Below are 22,089 nucleotides of genomic sequence, written 5' to 3'. Positions count from 1 at the left end.
ATGTGTTCTTGGGTTGGAGAGATGGCTCAGTAGTTAAGAGCGTTGCTGTTGCAGAGGACCTGTGTTTGATTCCCAGCAACCACATGGTGGCTAACAACCAACCATCTGTTAACTCCAGTTCCAGGGGATCTGATACCCTTTTCTGACCTCCACGGGCGTTGACGATACGGGTGCGCTTAAGCACAAGCAGGCGACACACTAATACACAGAAAATTTAAAAAAAATTAAAATGTGTTCTTGCTCTGTACACGATTCCCTGAGGAAAGGGAGGAAATCCAGGCACCAGCGGAAGTGGAGCTCCTTCTTCAAAGAAAACGATTTCAGTAACCAAAGGAAGGAAATAAGACGGAGGCCAGTACTATTTATGGGTACCCCAAATGGCTCTCACTTTCTGGACACAACAGATGATACTAGAGGATGAATTAAAAATAATCTGGGAATAGTGAAATGTCCCGTTGTGTTGCAGTCTGCTTTTCCTGTCCCAGACGTGGGAAGAGGGTTTCAAAAGGGTAGATAAGACCTAAAGGAAAGGGCAGTTGGTTTCTTGAAGTAGAGAAAGACGGCTGGGTATGGGGAAGTTGAGGTTAGAAGCCTTCCTTCTAAACCTTTCTGATTATCTTAACTAAGATTCTGCCAACATACAAAACTCTCATTAGCACAGATCACACGACAAAATCATGAAGGGGACAAAACTCGACGCTAGTCACCTCTTTTCCTACTTTTTCTCCCTGTTTCAAGCACAGGGTCCATCCCCTACATCTCCCCCCCCCACCCCCGCGTTTCTTTCTCAAGATCTAGCCACATTGCCTCCAACTCACACTCACGATCCTGCCTCAGCCTCCAGAGTGCTGGGACTGCAAACCTCCACCACAACGTCCAATCCACCTGTCTTTCTTGTGTGGAAAGACCTCATTTTACCCAGACCATACCTATTCGAGAGACTCAATGATGTAGTTCCTCGACTGAATTTAAGGGGAGATTTGAGTTTGAGTCTGGATGAACGCGCACGGGCACAGACACACACTCACAGGCTTTGGCCTGTTTTATCAACTATAAGGTAAGTTTGGACTAGTTCATCTTTAAGTCCTTTCAGCTCTGTGAAGCTACCTTCAAAAATTCACCTCCCCATCTCAGATGGTAGGTACCTTGAGTAACTAGGACTCTTAACTAAATGATGTCGTGATATTTAGATTAATTTAATATGAAATGTGAAGGCTTTAACCGGAACTTCTGTAGCACTTTAAAAAAGTTCATTTCAGAGCTGGAGAAATAGCTCAGCGGTTAAGAACACTGACTGCTCTTGCAGAGGACCTGGGTTCAATTCCCAGCACCTACATGGCAGCTACAAACTGTCCTTAACTCCAGTTCCAGGGGAATCCAAAGCCCTCTTCTGGTTAAGAACTGCTCTTTCAGAAGACCTGGTTTCAAATCTCAGAACCCACATGACAGCTACCACTGTCTACAACTCCAGTAGGGAATTGAATGCCTTCTTTTGAATTTTGTAGGTATTGCTCAATATGAGCATACATGTTGGCAATTAACGCTCATATACATAAAATAAAAATAATAATAAATAAAATATTTTTTTAAGTTCATTTCAGATGAACCTGTACTTAAGAGCCCATAAATGTGGTACAGGCTGGCTGTAAGGAGGAGCCTCATGTTCCTTCCCGTTTACTCCCTCTTTTATGCATGGTCTCCACTGGCCATTCCTCTCCTTTGCAAGGTTGTACCCCCGCCCATGCATTACCCAAAAGGCATAGTAAAACAGAAATGAAAATACAAGATGGGAATTTTAAGAAAGATGGCGATAGTGTTCTTTTTTAAAAAAAACAATATTTATTATTTTTATTTTATGTGTATGTGTGTATTGCCTACATGTAGGTAAGTGCACCCGTGTCGTGCAAGTCCATGGAGGTCAGAGGAGGCCTTCAGATTTCCTGGAACTGGAGTTAAGGACAGTTTGTAGCCGCCATGTGGGTGCTGGGAATCGAACCCAGGTCCTCTGCAAGAGCAGTCAGTGCTCTTAACCACTGAGCAATCTCTCCAGCCCCAGTGATAATGTTCTTAAAAATAGAACCATCTTGAGGCCCTGCGTGGTAGCCCACGCCTTTAATCCCAGCACTTGGGAGGCAGAGGCAGGTGGATCTCTGTGAGTTCGAGGCCAGCCTGGTCTACACAGCAAGTTCCAGGCCAGTTGGGATTACAGGGAGACCCTGTGAACCATCTTTTCTTAAAATGTAATTTTTTTCTAATTTTTTTTCATTTTTTTAATTATTTAATAACCACATGATTAGAAGAAGCATTTCATTACAGCTTTAACATATTCAATAACAATTTCCAGAGCAAAGATATATCTCTTTCAAAAGTGGCTGCAAATTTTTAGGTTCATATTTGAATTAATACAGTTATACAATATTTAACTCAATATAAACCCTATAAGACATAAAATTGAATGAGGTTTTAACTTTTAAAAAAAGATTTCCGCCGGGCGTGGTGGCGCATGCCTTTAATCCTAGCACTCGGGAGGCAGAGGCAGGCGGATCTCTGTGAGTTCAAGGCCAGCCTGGTCCACATAGTGAGTTCCAGGATAGCTGGGGCTAAAAGGAGACACCGGCTCAAAAAAAAAAAAAAAAAAAAAAAGTTTTTCTGAGGGAAACAGTATCTTTTAAATGAAATGGAAATCTTTTTTTTTTTTTTTTGTCTTTTTGAAGCAGGGTCTCCCTGTAGCCCCAGCTGTCCTGGAACTGACTATGTAGACCAGGCTGGCCTTGAACTCACAGAGGTATGCCTGCCTCTGCCTCCCAAGTGCTGGGACTACAGGCATGTGCCACCACACCTGGCTCTGAAAACATTTTAATGCTACTAATGCTTAGATGTTTGTACATGTGTCTCTAATCTTTTTTTTATTTGTTGATTTTTTGTGTGTGTATATCATACAGAACATCCCAAACAATCTTATTCATCTATATACCCAGTTCCCAAATGGTACCCTCCCATAGCCTCCTTCCACCCTGACTGGAGCCCATATACTCTGCCTTCCCTGTTACTGTCCACTGTGTTGTTGGCATCCCCAGCCGTTCCCCAGTGCTTGTTCATCTGCTGAATCTAGTCAGCCTATCTAGAGAGCCTTGTTTTAGGAAGATCAGCTCTTCCTCAATCCACTGAATCTAGTCAGCCTATCTAGAGTTTCTTGTTTCAGGAGGATCAGCCCTTCCTCATCCAGCAGCAATCAGTTGTCAGTATTCCTTTAGATAAGATTGGGGTGTGCTGTTCATTTTCCCAGTTCTATGCTGGGTTACTGTCTGGGAGTCTCTTGAGCCACCCTGGCCAACAACTCAAAGGAAGGTATCTCCTGTCTGGCATTGTTTCTTGTTATGTAGCCTTTAGGCGTACACATGGACTCTTAAAAAATTATATTGACCCCTTTAATCTTTGGTTATACTTTCCTTTTGGGTGTTTAAGACCATACAGTTTGGCCCAGATAAACCAATTCCCTTGGTAGGTGCTCATTAGATTTTTGTTAGAAGTGTTTATTATGGACATTTCTAAATATTCAAGAAATCAAGAAGGAATAAAAACCACTCTGATTTTTACTATTGAGAAAGAACCAGTAAGTTATGTCTATATATTTGGGGTTATTTGTTTGTGGTGCTAGGGATTGAGCCTGGGGCTTCACACATGCTAAGCATTCACTCTACCACTAAGCTATATCCCTGGCCCTCTTTTTACTTTTTATTTTGACATAGGGTCTCACTAAGTTGTCTAGGCTGGCCTTGAACTCACTCTGTAGTTCAGACAAGCCTTGATCTTGCAATCCTTTTGTGTCAGCATCTGAGTGGCTGAAATTACCAGCATATGCCTCCAAATCAGGCTGTTTGTTTTTTGAGGCAGGGTTTCACTACATAGCCAAGGCTGATCTTGAACTTGCAATCTTGTTGTCTTAGTCTTGTCTCAGTCTCCTGAGTGCTGGAATTACAGGGGTGTACCACAATGCCTGACTGATAATGTCTTTTTTTTCCTGAGATAGGGTCTCATGTAGCCCAGGCTGGCCTCAAACTCAGTATGTAACCCAAGGATGCCTTTGAACTCCTGATGCTCTTGTCTCCACCTTCCAAATGCTAGGATTACAGTTGTGCACCGCCACATTTGTCTTGTTGTTGTTGTTGTTGTTGTTGTTTTGAGACAGAATCTCACTCAGGCCTTGAACTCCTGACCCCAAATGCTGAGACTTTAGGCATGTGCTATTACACTTAGTTTAGAAATCTGTCTTTCTTTGTTTTTCTGATTCAAGTTCTTACTTAGGTGATATGTAAAGACTTGATCTTCCTATTTGTATAGATAGAAATCTGGTGATTTTGTAGAATACCATAATATTTAATTCTTTCATGTGAATTAAGTTTACTATTGGGCATGGTAGCACACTCCCTTAATCCCAGCACTGGGGAGGCAGAGGCAGAATGCCAGCCTGATCTACATACTGAGTTTCAGGTTAGCTGGGGTTATAGAGAAGACCGTGTCTCAAAAACAAAACAAAATTTACTAATAAAAAAGCGTGACTATTCTATATTAAGCAACATAAAATCAAAAATCTAAGAATTTCAAAGATTCACAAATTGAACTAAAAATACAATTACACACTGAATTTTTCAGAGGCATTTCTTTAATATTTGCTCAATTGTCATCTTCTAAGTTACTATCAGGTAAATGAAACTGGGCTGTGCTAAAGAAAGAAAAAATTAGCTTGGGTGGTGGTGCCACTCAGGAGACTGAGGCAGGTGAATCACTATGGGCTTGAGGCTAGCCTGATCTACATAGCAAGTTCCAGGCTAGCTCGGGATATAGGAAGACCGTTTCTCAGAAAAAAAGTAAAAATTATGGGAAAAAAGGATGAGAAACCATAATTCATTAACTTGATTTTTCCTACAAAATGGGAAAAGATTGCTGGTATCAAAATTATTTTTTAACTTTATTGTGTGTGTATGTGTGTAATGTGGGCAGAGGAACATGTACCATGATGTTTGTGTGGAATTCAATGGCGACTTTTTGGTGTCAGTTCTGTCCTTTCACCTCTTTGTGGGTTCCACTCAGGCTTGCATGGTAAGCGCCTTTACCTGCTGAGCCATCTCTGCAGCCCCCACGTGGAGATTTCTGACTCTGTAAGTCTACGAGATGCTTTGGATTCTGCAGTTATAACAACCTGCTAGGAGCTGCCAATATTGCTGATCTATGGACCATAATTTGGGTAGCAGGGATATAAGGATATGTTACAGGAGTCAGTGAAGCTTCAAGGTCGAGGAACTAAGTCTGACAGTTGAAGAAGCCTATGTTCAGGTCCTGGTTCTCCCCCTTCCTATTTGCATTCTCTTGGAGATACCCCTTGTTTTCTGAGTCTTGGCTCCTTATTTGTAAAATGGGAATATACTACTTTCTTGACAGAACAGTATAAAAAGAGCATAACAATTAATCTTACAGTAAAAAATTTTCGAAGAGTACTTGATTTTATCAATTGTGTTATCATTATTATAAACCTGGGTTCTGGGCTGGAGAGTGGCTCAGTGGTTAAGAGCACTGGCTGTTCTTGCAGAGGACCCAGGTTTGATTCTCAGCAACCACATGGCAGCTAACAACCATTCATAACTCCAGTTCCAGGGGATCCAACACCCTCTTCTGACCTCAGTCATTGCATGACATAGGTGCACTTACACACATGCAGGCAATACACTCACTCACATAAAAAAATAAACAAACAAATAAATAAATAAACAGCTCTAATTTGTCTTGCTACTGTATAATCTCAAGCAAGTTGGTCTTCTCTTCCACCAAATGGGATAATAACAGTGCTCACTTTAGAGGTTATTGTGTGACTAAAAATAAGGGGGAAAAAAGCATTAAAAGTGCCTAGTATAGAGCCTTACACATAGGAGGCACTCAATAAAGATAAGCGAGATGATAAATCTAGGAGCTAATACTAGTTCCCTTAATCCAGACCTGGGTTCTGGCTGGAGAGATGGCTCAGCAGTTAAGACACTGGCTGCTCTTGCAGAGGACCCAGGTTCAGTTCCCAACACTCACAGGGCAACTCACAACTATCTGTAATGCCAGTTCCAGGGGATCTGACACCCTCTTCTGGTCTCTGTGGGCATTGCATGACACAGGCGCACTTATATACATACACTCATACACATAAAATAAATAAATAAAATTTAAATTTTAAAAAAGCTGTTAAAAAGAAGGCCCTTCTCTTTCTGCTTCCTGTCCACCATGAGATGAGTATCCTCTGCCACGTGCTCCAGCCACCATGATGTTCTACCTTAGAGAGCCCTTATGGATTTCAGCAATGAGTCTTCCCTTCAATTGACCATGTCAAGAAGTTTGTCACAGCTGAAAAAAATCGAACATAGAAAATTAGTACCAGAGAAATGGGACATTGCTATGACTGAATCTGGCCACATAGTCCTTAAGTCTTTGAAAGTGGTTTGTGGGAGGAATTTTGAAACATTTGGAGATGCAGGCTAGAGAAAACCTACAATGCTGTAAGCTCAACTCCATGGAAATTCAGGTGGGAGCTCAAAAGACCAGAATGCTGATGGGAGTGTAGACAATGAAGACTTGTTTAGGAGGTTTCAGGTAGAGATAAGGATACTAGTGGATACTCATCTGTGTTACATTATAAACTTGTCTACATTGTTTCCATGCTCTGAGATTTTGAGGGGAGGCTGAATTTAAAGGTGATGGCTGATTGACTTGGCAGAAGAAATTAGAAGGCAGTCTAGCATTCAGGATTTGGTATGACTATTGCTGGTTTCTCTCCAATTATTTAACAGTAAGAAATCAGAGCAAAAAGCATAGCAGAGCTGGAAGTGTAGCTCAGTTGCTAGAGTGCTTGCCTAGCATGCATGAAGCCCTGGGTTCCATTCCCAGCACTACACTTAAAAGGACATGATAGCACGTGCCTGTAATCCCGGCACACAGAAGGTGGAGGCAGGAGAGTTAGAAGTTTAAGGTCATCCCCAGCTACATAGCAGCTTCAAGGATGTGATCCTGTTCCAGAAAAAAAGCAGAGAAGCTTATAGTTTGGTCATAAAGCCACATAAAGGTAAGATTAAGGGAGGCATTATTTTGAAGAAATTAGTGCCATCAGAAGAAAAGTCACATACTTTGCATCAGGATAGTAGGAAAGGCGTGAGAGCATCTCAGAAATCAAACCTACCCATCACAGAGTGAAGGGTATGTAAAGTCAATTGAAATACTTTCTTGAGAAGAAAATACCTCGGAGGTGTCTAGCACCCACAGGACCACCTAGGAAGTTGTTTCTCTGGGATTTCTTCCATGGTGCTCAGATGCCCAGGCACTCAAAGGCAAAAGCAACTGTGGTCCAAATAGGCTAGGCTACAGTTTGAGCCAACAGGCTATGACAATATCTACATGTTGCTGGTTTTACCAGCATGCAGAATGCAGCAATTATAGGATCATGGAGGCTTCCATCCAAATTTAAAAAGAAGCCCTGGGACCCCAGCAATATGTGAAAGGTCAGGATGTCCTGCAGACAGCCCATGGGGAGGTCAGGGGTGTGTGTGTGTGTGATGTGTGTGAAGCTGTAAGGATGCCACCTAAGCTGCAGTGGATACCCGAGGAAAATGGAGATGCCAGAAACACAGAACATTTCCTGAGGAAAACCATAGGTACCAAGCAGAGCCAGCTCCAGAGAGAGGCTCTGTAACAAAGCCAGGGCTACCCAAGCCCACTGGAGCTCAGTTTACACTACAGTGTCCCCTGGATACTGGACATGGAACCACAGGATTTAATATTGGCCATGCTGGCTTCTAGTCTGGCTTTGGTTTGATCCTTTCTATTCCCCACTCCTCTAATTTGAAATGTGTCATTGTGTCTTGGGAGTGTGCTCCTTGCTTCTGATTCTTGTAGGGGCTCACGGTGAAAAGTTTGCCTTGAGTCTTAGGGGAAACTTTGAACTTGGATTTTTGAACACTGCTGGATCTATTAGAGATATACTGAATGTATTTGTGTTATGAGATGGACATGAGCCTTTTGGGAGCCAGAAATGGAATTTTATGATTTCAATATGAAGTATCTCCCCCAAAGGCTCATATTTTGAAGGCTTGGTACACAACTTGTGGCACTGTTTGGGGAAGCGCCTAAAACTTTGGGAGGTAGGGCCTAGCTAGAGGAAGTGGGTCACTAGATGGTGGGAGGAGAGGAAAACCCTTGGGACATAGTCTCTGTCCCCACCTCCACTTCCTGTCCACCACGGAGGGTACCATGTTCCCTCCACCAGTGTTCTAACCTCACCACAGGCCCATAAGTGACAGAGCCAAGGACCACTGACTGAGTTAAAATAAGTCCTTCCTCCCTTCAAAAAATAAAACGGACACACGCCTTTAATCCCAGTACTTGGGAGTCAGAGGCAGGTTGATCCCTGTGAGTTTGAGGTCAGCCTGATCTACACAGTGAGTTCCACGTCAGTCAGGGCTACACAGTGAGACCCTGTCTCAAAAACAAAAACAAAAACAAAAACAGAAGAAAAGAAAAAGGAAATCTCTAACTCTATTCAACCTCGCTGCATTATTAGGAGGACTGAGTCGTGTTATATAAAATTTTTGTAAACAGACATCCTGTAGAAATTTAGAGAAAACGGAATCAGAGAGAATCTGACCTGAGTTTCAAGCCTGGCTTGGGGCTAACTTATGTCATGATCTTAAGCAAATCAGTTGGAGTCTCAGAGCTTCAGACTTGCTTGTGTCAGGGGGCCAGTCATGCTGTGCTGTTTGGTTTTTTCAGTTGGACACAAACTAAAGTCACCGAGGAAGAGGGAACCTCAACTGAAGAATTTCCCAGGTCAGATTGGCCTGTTTGCCATGCTTGTCTTAATTACTAGTTGGTATGGGAGAGCCCAGCCTACTGTGGGCAATGCCACCCCCCAGGAAGGCCTGCACTATACACAAAAGCAGCCAAAGGCGAGCTTGGAAGGAAGCCAGTGAGCAGTGTTCTTCCATGGCTTCTGCTTCTAGTTCCTGCCTTGGCTTCCCTCAAGATGAACTGTAACCTGTGAGCCAAATAAACCCTTTCCTCCCCAAGTTGTTTTTAGTCAGGACCTGTGTCCTGAAGTAACAAAAAGAAAACTAGAACAAATACCTCCTTTACAGAATTTGAAGATTAATAATAGCATCTGGCCCTTTCCTGGCATATAGAAATGCTTACTGTCTTCTTTTTTTAACTTTTATTTACTTATTTTCATTTAATGTATATGAATGTTTTGCCTGCATGTATATAAGTGAGCCCATGTCATGCAAAGCCCACGGAAGCCAGAAAAGGGTGTTGGATCCCCTGGAACTGGACTTGTAGACAGTTGCTAGCTGGCATATGGGTGCTGGGAACCAAACTTGGGTTCCCTGCAAGAACAGCCAGTGCTCTTAACAGCTGAGCCACCACTCCAGCCCCACTGTCTTCTTTTTTCAATCTATCATAGTGAAGCACATTCAGGATTATGTATATTTTCAAAGAGGATAGTATTTCCAAGAATATTTTGATTTTTCTTAGGAGATTGCCTTCATGAAAATTTATTGAGGATAAAAGGTCTTTAAAATGGAACTGCTAAATGCATCCTATTTAATTATACATCAAGTATCGTCCCAGTGCTGAAGATTTCAACAGTGGCATTCCTGGGTGTGAGAATCCAGAGCCTGGGGAGGAAAAGCAATCAATTAGAGAGAATCTGGGGTGGGGAGGTTGGAGAGATGGCTCAGCAGTTAAGAGCACAGACTTCTCTTGCAGAGGACCTGGGCTCGATTCCCAGAACCCACATGGTGGCTACGAACCGTCCTTACCTCCAGCTCCAGGGGAATCCGAAGCCCTCTTCTGACCTTGGGGGCATTGCACGACACAGGTGCACTCACATACATGCAGGCAAAATATTTTTAGATAAAAGTAATAAATAAAATATATTTTTAAAGCAAATTTGGTATAACCCCAAACAGAATTCTTATTTTACTGCCAAGTAGGAGAACAAAGTTTTATAAAAGCTTTCCCTCTTCCCCAAATGACTGACCCAAAGCTTTTCAGAAGAAGCTCTTAACAGCGTTTTGCCATGATTCATTTTCCATTAGTAATATTAGTAGACTAGCATTGCTTTTCCAAGTCTAAATGGTTATATTCTGGGACTGGAGAGATGGTTCAGCAGTTAAGAGAGCTTACTGCTCTTGCAGAGGACCTAGGTTCTGTTCCCAGTATCCACATCAAGGGACTCACGATTGCCTGTAACTGCAGTTCCAGGGGACTCCAACGTCCTCTGACTTCTATTTGCACCCACATGCACATGGTGTACATAAACGTATGCAGGCATACACAGATATACATAAATAAAAATAAATCTAAATGGTTATATCATTTCTCTACCATGTTACCTGATAGCTCAATAGAATGCATCTGTGGTGGCTTGAGTGAGAAATGTCCCCCACAAGTTCATGTTTTGAACACTTGGTCTCTAGTTGTTGGCACTGTTTGGGGAGGTCATGGAAACTTTGGGAGGTGGAGCCTTGAAGGAAGCATGTCATTAGGAGCAGGCTTTAAGAGTTTATGGCCTCATCCCACCATCCCACTGATCTCTCTTTCTTTCCAGTGCGTGAAGGAAATGTGATCAAACAAACTTCCAGCTCCTGCTGCCTGCCACCATGCCTTCCTTCCATTATGGACTCTCCCTCTGGAACCATTTCTTAATTAAGTTGCTTTTGGTCATGGTATTTTATCACAGCATCAGAAAAGTACCTAATATACTATCTTCAGTTTACTTCTTCAGCTACCCAGAATCACCTCACAACAGGTTATTCTTCTCTGTGGGTTAAACCTGGATAGAGAAGCTGGATAGATGAAAACCTAGCAATACCCATTCCTCTCTGCTTTCTCCCTGCTCTTCCTCCCTTCCTTCCTCTTCCTGCCCTTCTCCTCTCCTTTCTCCTTTCTTCATCCTCTTCCTCCCCCCCCCCTCGCCCAACCTTTTATTTTGAAACAGGTGAAACAAGTGGCTCTGAGCTGGGCTGGAGCTTGCTGTGTAGACAGACCTCTGCCTCCTGACTACTGGGATTAAAGATGCCCTTCCTTCTTTTTAAAATTCTTTTTTCTTTTTCTTTTGAATGGAGTCTCCTTAGGTTGTCTAGGCTAGCCTTAAATTCACAATTCTCCTGCCTTAGCCTCCTTGAGTGTATGCATCACTGCATTAAACCTACTAATACTCTTTTCAGTGTCAATATTATCATGGTGGAGATTTTCTAGATTCTGAAGCCTAACTTCTAAACATGTCCTAGAAGATTTAATCTGTACCTGTCTATACTTGATAAACAAAATGCCTGACACAAACAGCATCCTCAGTATTTTGCTTGTTTTGAAATATTTTGTTTATTTTGCTTTATCCCCCGCCTGCTCCATTTCCTCATAACCCTAGCCTGCAAGGAAGTGGTTTCATGGAGAAGAGAGTTCAGATTCTGAGCAAGGTAAGATGTGAGGCATGTGGTTATGAGATCATTCTCAACCCCTAAACTTCAGAGGGGAAAGAAACCTCCAGGTGACCAGCTTCACTAAAGCCCCACATACTTAGAAGGGCTGGAGTCCCAGTCCTTGCACAGCCTCCTTAGCCTGCCTATGTCAGTGGTTCTACCATCCTCCCAGACCTACTGCCTCCTCAAAACAGGGCTTAGTGATCCTTGTAGGCAAGTGTCCAGATCACATTCACACACTTAAACAGGGTATATGAAAATATTTAAGAGTGGGGGAAGAAGGAGGAATGTAATAGTGCATTGAAAAACACCATTAAAAAATTTCAAATAAATTTTCAACAGTCCCATATTTGAGTATAAAACATGATTATTTCCTAAGTATTCCCCTATCTTCTTTTGTCCATGGTTGACTCAAGTTTTATCCATGTGATTGATGTCATCATTAATTCTTACAGTGACCCTTGAAAGATGGATATTTTTAACCCATCTGACAAACGGTAAAATTGAGAGGTAGGTTAAATGACTTGTCTAAACCCACATAGTTATAAAACAGGTTTGTCTCAGGGGCCCTAACTCTAGCTCAATACAACATTGTATTTCAGCTTTTTTATTTTATATGGTTTAAAAGTGGCTTTAACGTTTCTGCATACCCCTTATTTTCCCTTTGACAGCAGTATACCATCGTGTTATACTGTTACATTTTCCTGCATCTTTCTGTTCTTAGACATCTAGATTGTTTCAGTTTTTTACTCTTATAAAAAATTGCTTTGGGGGCTGGAGAGATGGCTCAGCATTTAAGAACACTGGTTGTTCTTGCAGAAGACCTGGGTTCGAATCCCAGAACCCACATGGCAGCTAACAACTGTCCGTAACTCCAGTCCCAGGGGATCTGACAGCCTCATCTGACCTCTATGGGCATTGCACGACGTGAGTGCACTTACCTACATGCAATACTTACCTCCATGCAGGCAACACATGCATACACATAAAATAAAAATAATAAATAAAAAAATTAATTGCTTTGGAGGCTGGAGAGATGGCTCAGCAGTTAAGAGCACTGGCTGCTCTTGCAGAGGACCCGGGTTCAAATCCCAGCACCCATATGGCGGCTAACAACCATCTGTAACTCCAGTTCCAGGGGATCTGGTACCCTCTTCTGACCTCCGCAGACATTGCAGGACATGGGTGCACTTACGTACATGCAGGCAATACAATTATACACATAAAGTAAAAATAATAAATAAATTTTTTTAAAATTGCTGTTGTTGCTCCCATAGCTTGTCTTCTTTCCCATTGTTTCCTGGAGATAAATTTGCTGGAGAATATCACTAGGGAAAAGGTTCCAAAGATCAGTTTGGTTCTAGTTTTATATTATTAGATTGTCCTCTGAACAAATCACACTGTGTCACTGCATCTTGAAAGAGAGTACTGTATTTTCTCACCAGCCCCTCATGAGAGCTGATTCCATAATGGAATCCCTCTGCTGCGTGGGTATGCCCTGGGGCTTATTATGACCCCTGAAAATGATCTGTAACACATTATGCATACTCCAGAATAAGATCACACATGGGACAGCGTGATCCTATTTCCCAGGAGAGGCTTTCTTGACTAAATTGTCGTTTGAAAGTCCTAAGATCAGCCAAAGTTTCTTTCCAAGAAACTGACATTTCCTTCTTGAATCAGATTGCAGCTCTCCGTGTCTGTAAATAAGAACTGGTTTGGCTATCTCCCCAACTGGACAGGTGGCCTTGGACAAGATTTCATCCTCAGACTCTTCAGGCTTCAGCTTCATCATCTGTGAACTAGAGGTTACTCTACTTACCTACAAACTTTGCTTTACAGACTAAATGACAGTATAGGCCCAACACACAGTAAGTGCTCATGTAATTCATAAATGGGTCACTGGGATGATCAACCCAGTCTTCCTCTATACCAGCGGTTCTCAAACCTCAATGTGATTGTTACTTAGGCTACTTCTTCAAAGAGCACATTTCAGACTCCATCTCCAGAAATTCTATTAGTTTGGGATAAAGCTTAGGAATCTACATATATAACTAAATCCCAAGGCATTTATATTGCTATCAGCTCATAAACCATGCTTTGAGAAATTCTGTCTTACAGTTTCAGAGAATATAAAGAAGAAAAATTTTCTGTCACTAATATGCTACAAAAACTATTGCATCTAAGAGGTCCAAATAGTGAATGATTCTATTTTCAAAACAATTGATACAGTTCTTACTTAAAGAAATTAGAATTGTCTTAAGCCACATTTTATCTTTTTAACCTGTGTGAAGAATGAATGAATGTCCTCTTGATCCATCACAGCAATTTGTTCCTCCTCTGTATTGTGTTATATCTCTCCCATTCAGAATGCTGGCAGACATTACTGTTTCAATCTTGTTATCATATACTTCATTTGTGCTTCATTCCCCCAACTGGACTTCATGTCCACGGGCAAGGACCAGTATCTTTTATAGTGCTATCTTCCACAAGCATTGTGGGAAAGCCTTCACAGAGATGTGTGTTTCCAAGATCTTTTAATGAATAGATATGCATATTGAACTATGCATTAACATTGTCAAATCCTTTGCCAAGAAAGTAGCTCAGACAGGGAGAGATCTAGGTTAGGGGCAGGTAAATAAGTGCTATAGCTTCAAAAGCTGCTTCCTCCTGTACAGTAGGACAAGCACTTACCTCACAGGGCTGTTGAGAAGATTGAGAATGAGAATGTGAGGCTGGAGAGATATTTTAATAAAAAAAATGTTTACAGGGTTCTTAGTAAAATGCCTAACACTGTGGTTATCTATTATTTATTTATTCATTTACTTATTTATGTTTTATGTGTGTGTGTGTGTGTGTGTGTGTGTGTGTGTGTGTGTGTGGTGTGTTTCTGGTTTGGTTTCCATTACTGTGATAAAACACTGGCCAAAACCAAGTTGGAGAAGAAAGGATTTTTTTTTTCGGTCTTTTTGAGACAGGGTCTCCCTGCAGCCCCAGCTGGCCTGGAACTCACTATGTAGACCAGGCTGGCCTTGAACTCACAGAGATCCACCTGCCTCTGCCTCCCAAGTGCTGGGACTACAGGCGTGCGCCACCATGCCTGGCAAAAGGGTTTATTTTATCTTACTCTTCTAAGTGACAGTCCATCACTGGGGGAAGCCAAGGCAGGAACTTGAGCAGGGCAGGAACCTGGAGTCAGGAACTGAAGTACAGACCATGGAGGGATGCTGCTTACTGATTGCCTTGCCCCTCTAGCCCATGCTCAGCCTGCTTTCTTATACAACCCAGGACCAACTGCCCAGGAGTGGTGCCCCCTCCATTGGGCTGCCCCCCTCATCATTCAACAATCAAGAAAATGCCTCACAAACATGCTCATAGGCCAATCCATAGAGGAAATTCCCCAACTGAGGGTCCCTCTTCTGAGGTGTGTCAAGTTGACAAGTGAACTATCCAGCATAGTGTTGGTGGCAATGGTATATGTGTGTAGGTCAGAGGACAACATATAAGAATTGGTTCTCTCTTTCTACAATGTAAGTTATGAGGCTTGAACTCAGGTCATGAGGCTCAATGACAAGAACCCTTACCCACTGAGCTATTTACTGGCTCTCCACCTTGCTTTGTGTTTTAGTTTTTGGTTTTTTGGTCTATTTGAGACAGGGTCTCCCTGTAGCCCCAGCTGGCCTGGAACTCACTATGTAAACCAGGCTGGCTTCAATCTCACAAAGATCCACCTACCTCTGCTTCCCAAGTGCTGGAATCAAAGCCGTGTGCCACCACACCCTTGTTTTTTGAAACAGGGTCTCCCACTGAACTTGGAGCTCACTGATTTGGATAGGCTGCCTGACTAGCAAGCTCCCAGGACCCAGTATGTGTTAGCATGCCTGGTTTTTCACATGGGTACTAGGGATCCGAACTTAGGCTCTCGTGCTTGTGTGAGAAGTACATTACCAACTGCGCTGTCTCCTCAGCCTCTTTTTCCTTCTTTTTGAAGTTTAGAATTTTAAGTTTTAAGAAACAAATTGTCCAGAAATGTGTATAGATCCCCTATAGAGATGAGAAAGCCATTTTATCATCTCAGCTTTCACAGAACAGTACAATCAAGGTTTAAATATATGCTTCACAGGTCTGCTCTGTTCTTGTGATTATCATGACTTTTCTCCCATTACTGAGGAACACCCAGCTTCTAGAATGAAGAATACAGATCCTACCTCAAATGAGACACATATACTTCCAGCCTTTCATGTTACAGTTTGGAAATTCCCTAGTCCTAGGAGTGAGGGAGACATTGGGACCCAAAGGGTGCTATGAGAGCAATGACCACAGCAGGACAAGCTAGGTTGCCTAGTCCTTTGAAATGTAGACAGTTAACTATCAGAGGTTCTTTATTATGGAGAAAGTTACACACACACACACGCACACACACACACACACACACACAGAGGGAGAGAAAGAAGACAGAGGGTGTGTATATGTTTTTGCATAAATATAGGAATTTCAGGGGTTTTTATGTGTATGAGTGTATTGCCTGCATGTAGGTAAGTGCACCCATGTCGTGCAATGGCTGCAGAGGTCAGAAGAGGCTGTTGGATCCCCTGGGACTGGAGTTACAGACAGTTGTTAGCTGCCATGTGGGTGCTGGGGTTCAAACTTAGGTCTTCTGCAAGAACAACCAGTGTCCTTAACCGCTGAACCATATCTCCAGCCCTGGAATTTCAGTTTTATTCTTAAAGGCAAAAAAATGAGACAATTCTCTTTTAAAAAATATTTTATTATTTTTATTTTATGTGTATGAGTGTATTACCTGCATGTATGCAAAAGCAACCATGCCATGCAAGGCAGAAGAGGGCTTTGGATCCTCTGGAACTGGAGTTATAGACAGTTGTTAGCTGCCATGTGCGTGCTGGGATTTGAACCTGGGTTTTCTGCAAGAACAGCCAGTGTTCTTAACTGCTGAGCCATCTCTCCAGCCCTAAAATGAGTCAATTCTTAATGCCTAAGAATAAAGTAGGTCATGATTAAGCTATAAGAAATTTATTTGATCACTTGTTAAGGACTTAGTCTAAATGTTTTTTCAGACATAAAGAATATGACTTAATGATAATATGAGATGATGTGAGAAATGCAATAACATGTAAAAGGCTTCTGAATACATTTAAAGGAAACCCAAAAAGGCTAAAATTTAGTTTAGGCTTGCAGCTTTCTGCAGTTGTGAAGTGATACAGATCTTCCCAGCCCTCCCACCTCTTACAATAGCCAATAAGAAACTTATGCTTAAGTGATGGGATTGTGACATCATTAACACTACAGCCAATCTCCTTGATGATTATTTGCATAGTTTACGCCTCCTAATCCCACAGACCGTAATTTCTTTTAATGAGAGCACTGAGTGGAAGTGTTCATCTGTAAAAGAAAAGAAAACTACATTAACAAAGAAATATTTGTAAAGACATTTGGTATCAAAATAAAGTAATTAAAATGATAACTAGTCCTGAGGGTGCTTTCCCTTCTAAGCATTCCACTCTATTTGGTATGCTGAGTCTTAAACTCATTCTCCAACAACTCAATATTCATTTAATGTTTATTTTGTCTTTTTTTTTTTTTTCCAGAGCTGAGGACCGAACCCAGGGCTTTGCACTTGCTAGGCAGGCGCTCCACCACTGAGCTAAATCCCCAACCCCTCATTTAATTTTTAAATGCTATTGTTTTAAAAAGTATTCCTTGGGAGCTAGAGGCTCAAGGCATCCTTGGGTACACAGTGTGTTAGAGGCCAGCCTCAACTACATGAGACCCTAACTCAAAAACACTAAAAAGATTTTTAAAATTAAAAAGAGTCCTAATTCCTGACAGTTAAAAAAAATTCTTAACCATTTTCTGGGATAATCTGTGAAACCCTTACTATTGGCAAAAAAGAGAAACCGTTTTATTTCTCGGACCTAATTTTTTTTATTTCTTTATTTTTATTTTTGATTATGTATATATGTGGGGGGTATATGTATGTAAATACAGGTGCTTGAGGAAGTCAGACGTGTCAGATCCCCCAGGAGCTGGAGTTACAGGTGGTTGTGAGCCACCCAATGTGGTTGCTGGGAACTGAACTCAGGTCCTCTGGAAGAGCAGTACATGGTCTTAACCGCTGAACCATCTCTCCAGTCCCAGACCTAACTGTTTTCACAAAAAAGAAGAAAAGCTTACCCACTCTAGATTTACCTGTCAGTCTTGGCCCCTACTCTGTGAGGAAAGACATCAATTTACCGAACTATGCAGTGGGTGTAACTGCTCTTTATTCTCATGTATGCATATACTCGCCGATTTAGCAAATTTAATACTAGTGAGGACAGCCTCCGTTCATTATTCTAATCAGAATTTCTGTTCAAAAAGCACGGTTTACTGGGTTAACTCTACCTGTCTCCTATGACATACAGGGAGGGGCGTGAACACATACCTTGTTTCATTCAAGTTTACTGACATAAGCCACAAGTCCGCATACCTGTTTCACAGGCACTCTTCATTTGACTCTTCACAAAAATAGTGTGATCATACATATTATTAGCTCCTATTTACAGATGAGACTGGATTAAAGGGTTAATCAATTTAGTTGCCCCAAACAGAACCAGAGTTCCTACATGAATCTTCTGATACCAAAGCCGGTGCTCGTCCCACTACACCATATTTACTTATAATTAATTAGATACACCAAAACAGAATGGAAAATACTAGAAAATGCTACTCCTAGATACCAAACATAGCCACTTGCTTTGTAAGTCTGCAAATGTTTATCATATCTTAAATATAAGCATACAGTTTGGGCTTGTATTTTCCCAAAGGAACAGAGAACAATAAAATGATCCAACCCTTTAAAGAAAATTTCAGTCAGCCAACGTACTTTCAAATTGTACACATGGCAAGTGCTCATTAGTTTGCTATGAAAATCTGCCACTGGCTTCAAGTCAGTGTTGTAGCTCACTCACATCTCTCCACTGACTGCCCTACTAAACTTCCTTCAAAGTAGCATATTTGTTTTACAGTATGTCACTTGGTGAAATTTGGAAGTGAGAGGGACATATTTGAACTCCCAAGGATGAAGCTACTAGAATGAAATATTCAAACTTTTGGAAGCTGGGTGACATCTGTAAAATTAGTGATGGCCTTTATCCCATGCTAGGCAGCGTCTCCATGCCTTATACTCTATATTGTCCAACACCCTTAAGGTAGGTAGTCATTATCCCACTTCCAAATAACTAGAAACGGGGACTAATTTAGTTTGGGTTTAGGTGTAGGCTTGGTGGTTGTGCTAGTTAACTTGTTTTGATAATTTGATAGAAACTTAGACATATATCTGGGAAGAGGGACTCTCAACTGAGGAACTTCCTCCATCAGTTGGGCCTGTGGCATGTGTGTGGGACATTTTCTTGATTGCTAATTGATGTAGGAGGGTCCAGCCCACTGTGGGCAGTGCCATCCCTGAAGAGGAGGGCCTAGGCTGTATAAGAAATGTAGCTCAGGTGCTGGAGAGATGGTTAAGAGCACTGGCTGCTCTTGCAGAGGACCCAGGTTCGATTCCTAGCACCCACATTGTGGCTACAACTGTCCATAGCTCCAGTTCCAGGGGATCTGATGCCCTCTTCTGACATCCAAGGGCATGCACAAACAGGTGCACTTACATACGTGCAAGGAATACACTCATACACATAAAATAAAATAATAAATAAAATATAAATAAAATCACATATCAGAGAGAGAGAGAGAAAGAGAGAGAGAGAGAGAGAGAGAGAGAGAGAGAGAGAGAGAAATGTTGCTGAGCAAGTCAGTAAGCAGAATTCTGCCATGACATGATCTCTGCTTCAGTTCCTGCCTCCAGGTTGCTGCCTTGAATTCTGCCTTGGCTTCTCCCAATGATGGACTGTATATAAGATGAAATAAACCTCCTCCTCCCCCGAGTTGCTTTTGGTTGATGTTTTATCACAGCAACAGAGCAGACTAGAACAGTGGTAGAGCATGAACTTAGTATGAGTGAGGCCCTGACTTCAATTACCAACATCCCCCCTCCAAAAAAAAAGAGGAAAAAGCAGATTTTATGAAGAATACCAAAGGTTTTCTGATGAACTGCATCACACCTTGGACATCATGTTTTAAGAATATGATAATATAAACATCAAACATTAACCAGATGTGGTGGTACATTTTAAGCATCAGAAGGTGCAAGCGGGAGGATCGCAAGTTTGAGGCCAGCTTAAACTATATAGTGAGGCACTGTTTCAAACAAACAAGTCAAGTTTAAGATAGACTTTGATAAGAAAAAAAAAGAGAAATAATCCATAATTATAATGTTCTCTGCCTCCTGAAGGATTCATAAAGAATCCCCTCTGCTTTTCTTCAGCTTTGAGTCAGCTCATGAACATGGGTCAGGGTGGGCCCACTGTTCACTCTGCTCCACACCCCTGTACCCCAAGATTTGCCCAGAATTTATGAGGTCTTTGCACTTTGCTCAACTCAAGCAGGGAGCAGTATTTTCTTCTCCTTCACACTTTGCACCATGGGAATCTGCCTGCACCGGCTCTTTCAAGTCCTACCCACGATCTGCTCTGGCCTTCTGCCATTCCTCACCACTGAAAACGCTCAAGGCTTATAGCTTTGCATTCCCAAATTGTGCCCGATACTGTGTAGAGGATATGGGGGATGGGGGTGGCTCTGCATTCCCAGCCCATTCTAAACTCCTATTTGCTAAAAATGGAGTGGCTTAGTTTAGAAAGTGCCTCCCTGACTGTAGTAAATTCTTAACAACTTAGTCTCTTCTAGGATACACATCAAAATAACGGGTTGGAATGGGAAAAAGACTTAACAGAGTCATGCAACTCACAGACTAGTGGGACTGGAGTGAAGCTAGAATGGCCCCACAGTGTGAAAGAGATTGGAAAACTGTAAAATCTTTCAGACAGTTCTATGACTCACAGACTGAGCAGCCCTTCCCAGTCCAGGCCAATAGTTCTCAGATGTTAGCATGCATCAGAATTACCTGGACGGCTTGTAAAACACAGATTTCCAGGCCCACACTTCTGATTTAATAGTGTCCAAGAATTTCTGTTTCTGTTAGGTTCGCCCCCTGGTGATGCTGATGTTGCAGGTCCCAGTCTACCCCTATGGAACTCTCTGCTGGAATACTCTGTTGTCACTACAGTAGGCATGCAGTTTGCGGCAAGAGTCGGAATTATTACTACTGCTCTTGGTTTTTTGGGAACCCCAACATCTGCTCTCTTCTTCCAGACTGCTAAGTGCCATTATGGGGGAAAAAGAGTATTCTTTTTCTGCTCTGCCGTATGTATCAACCTCTAGCCATTAAACTCATTCTTATTTAAAAGCTGCTTCCAGTAAGAAGGGGGTCTCACACACGCTATTTAAAAAAATATTTCTATTTATTATTATTATTATTATTATTATTATTATTTTGGTCTTTTTTTGAGACAGGGTCTCCCTGTAGCCCCAGCTAGCCTGGAACTCACTGTGTAGACCAGCTGGCCTTGAACTCACAGAGATCTGCCTGCCTCTGCCTCCCAAGTGCTGGGATTAAAGGTGTGGGCCACCACACCGGGATCTTATTTATTATTTTTATTTTATGTCTATGAGTGTATTGCCCGTGTGTATGGAAGTGCACCCATGTCGAGCAATGCCTGTGGTGGTCAGAAGAGAGGGTCCGATTCCCCTGGGATTGTTGCTATTGTACACCTAGTTTCTGAACACAAAGCCTAAGTGCTCATGAGATGTGTATTTAAAACAGAGAAAGGGGGGCTGGAGCACTGGCTGCTCTTGCAGAGGACCCCCGGTTCGGTTTCCGGCTCCCACAAGGGCATTGCACGCACATAATGCACTGGAATACATATAGGCAAAACACTCACATACATTAAACAAATCAAAAAAGACCACAGAGAAAGGGGTGATGGGCAGAACACCAGCTCCCCTTGTGTGCACCTCTGAATGTAAGCTCGAGTTTGTTTCAGATCATGTATCCTAGAAGGGTGCCTGTAACTGATGGAATGGAGGACATAAGGTGCAAAGTTGGGAGAGTGATGACCAACACCCTATCGTGCCCAAACATAGAGAGTGGGAGGTGTGATCGCGGAGGTCTAGCCTGGGAGGGGCCCTCAGGCATCGGTGCAAACCGCGCCCAGGGCCGGTCGCCCGCAGCCGACCCTCCTCAGAGCTCCACCCAGGCTCTCCGTGGCCCTCCAGACCCTCCCGGGGACGCGCGGTGCAACCAAGCCTACTCGGTGGCCGGGCGGCGAGGCGCATCCCTGCGGCCTTCCCATTGGCGGGCTGCGCAGTCCGCACTCGCCTCGGGCCCTCAGGCATCGGTGCAAACCGCGCCCAGGGCCGGTCGCCCGCAGCCGACCCTCCTCAGAGCTCCACCCAGGCTCTCCGTGGCCCTCCAGACCCTCCCGGGGACGCGCGGTGCAACCAAGCCTACTCGGTGGCCGGGCGGCGAGGCGCATCCCTGCGGCCTTCCCATTGGCGGGCTGCGCAGTCCGCACTCGCCTCGCCCCGGCGCTGGCGGGCGGAGGCCCGGGCGGGCGGGGTAGGCCGCGCCGGC

Source organism: Nannospalax galili, unplaced genomic scaffold (genome assembly GCF_000622305.1).
Source record: "Nannospalax galili isolate Female #2095 unplaced genomic scaffold, S.galili_v1.0 scaffold309, whole genome shotgun sequence".
Lineage (NCBI taxonomy): Eukaryota > Metazoa > Chordata > Mammalia > Rodentia > Spalacidae > Nannospalax > Nannospalax galili.
The sequence above is the reverse complement of the archived record's forward strand: the minus strand, read 5'-3'. Positions refer to the sequence as shown.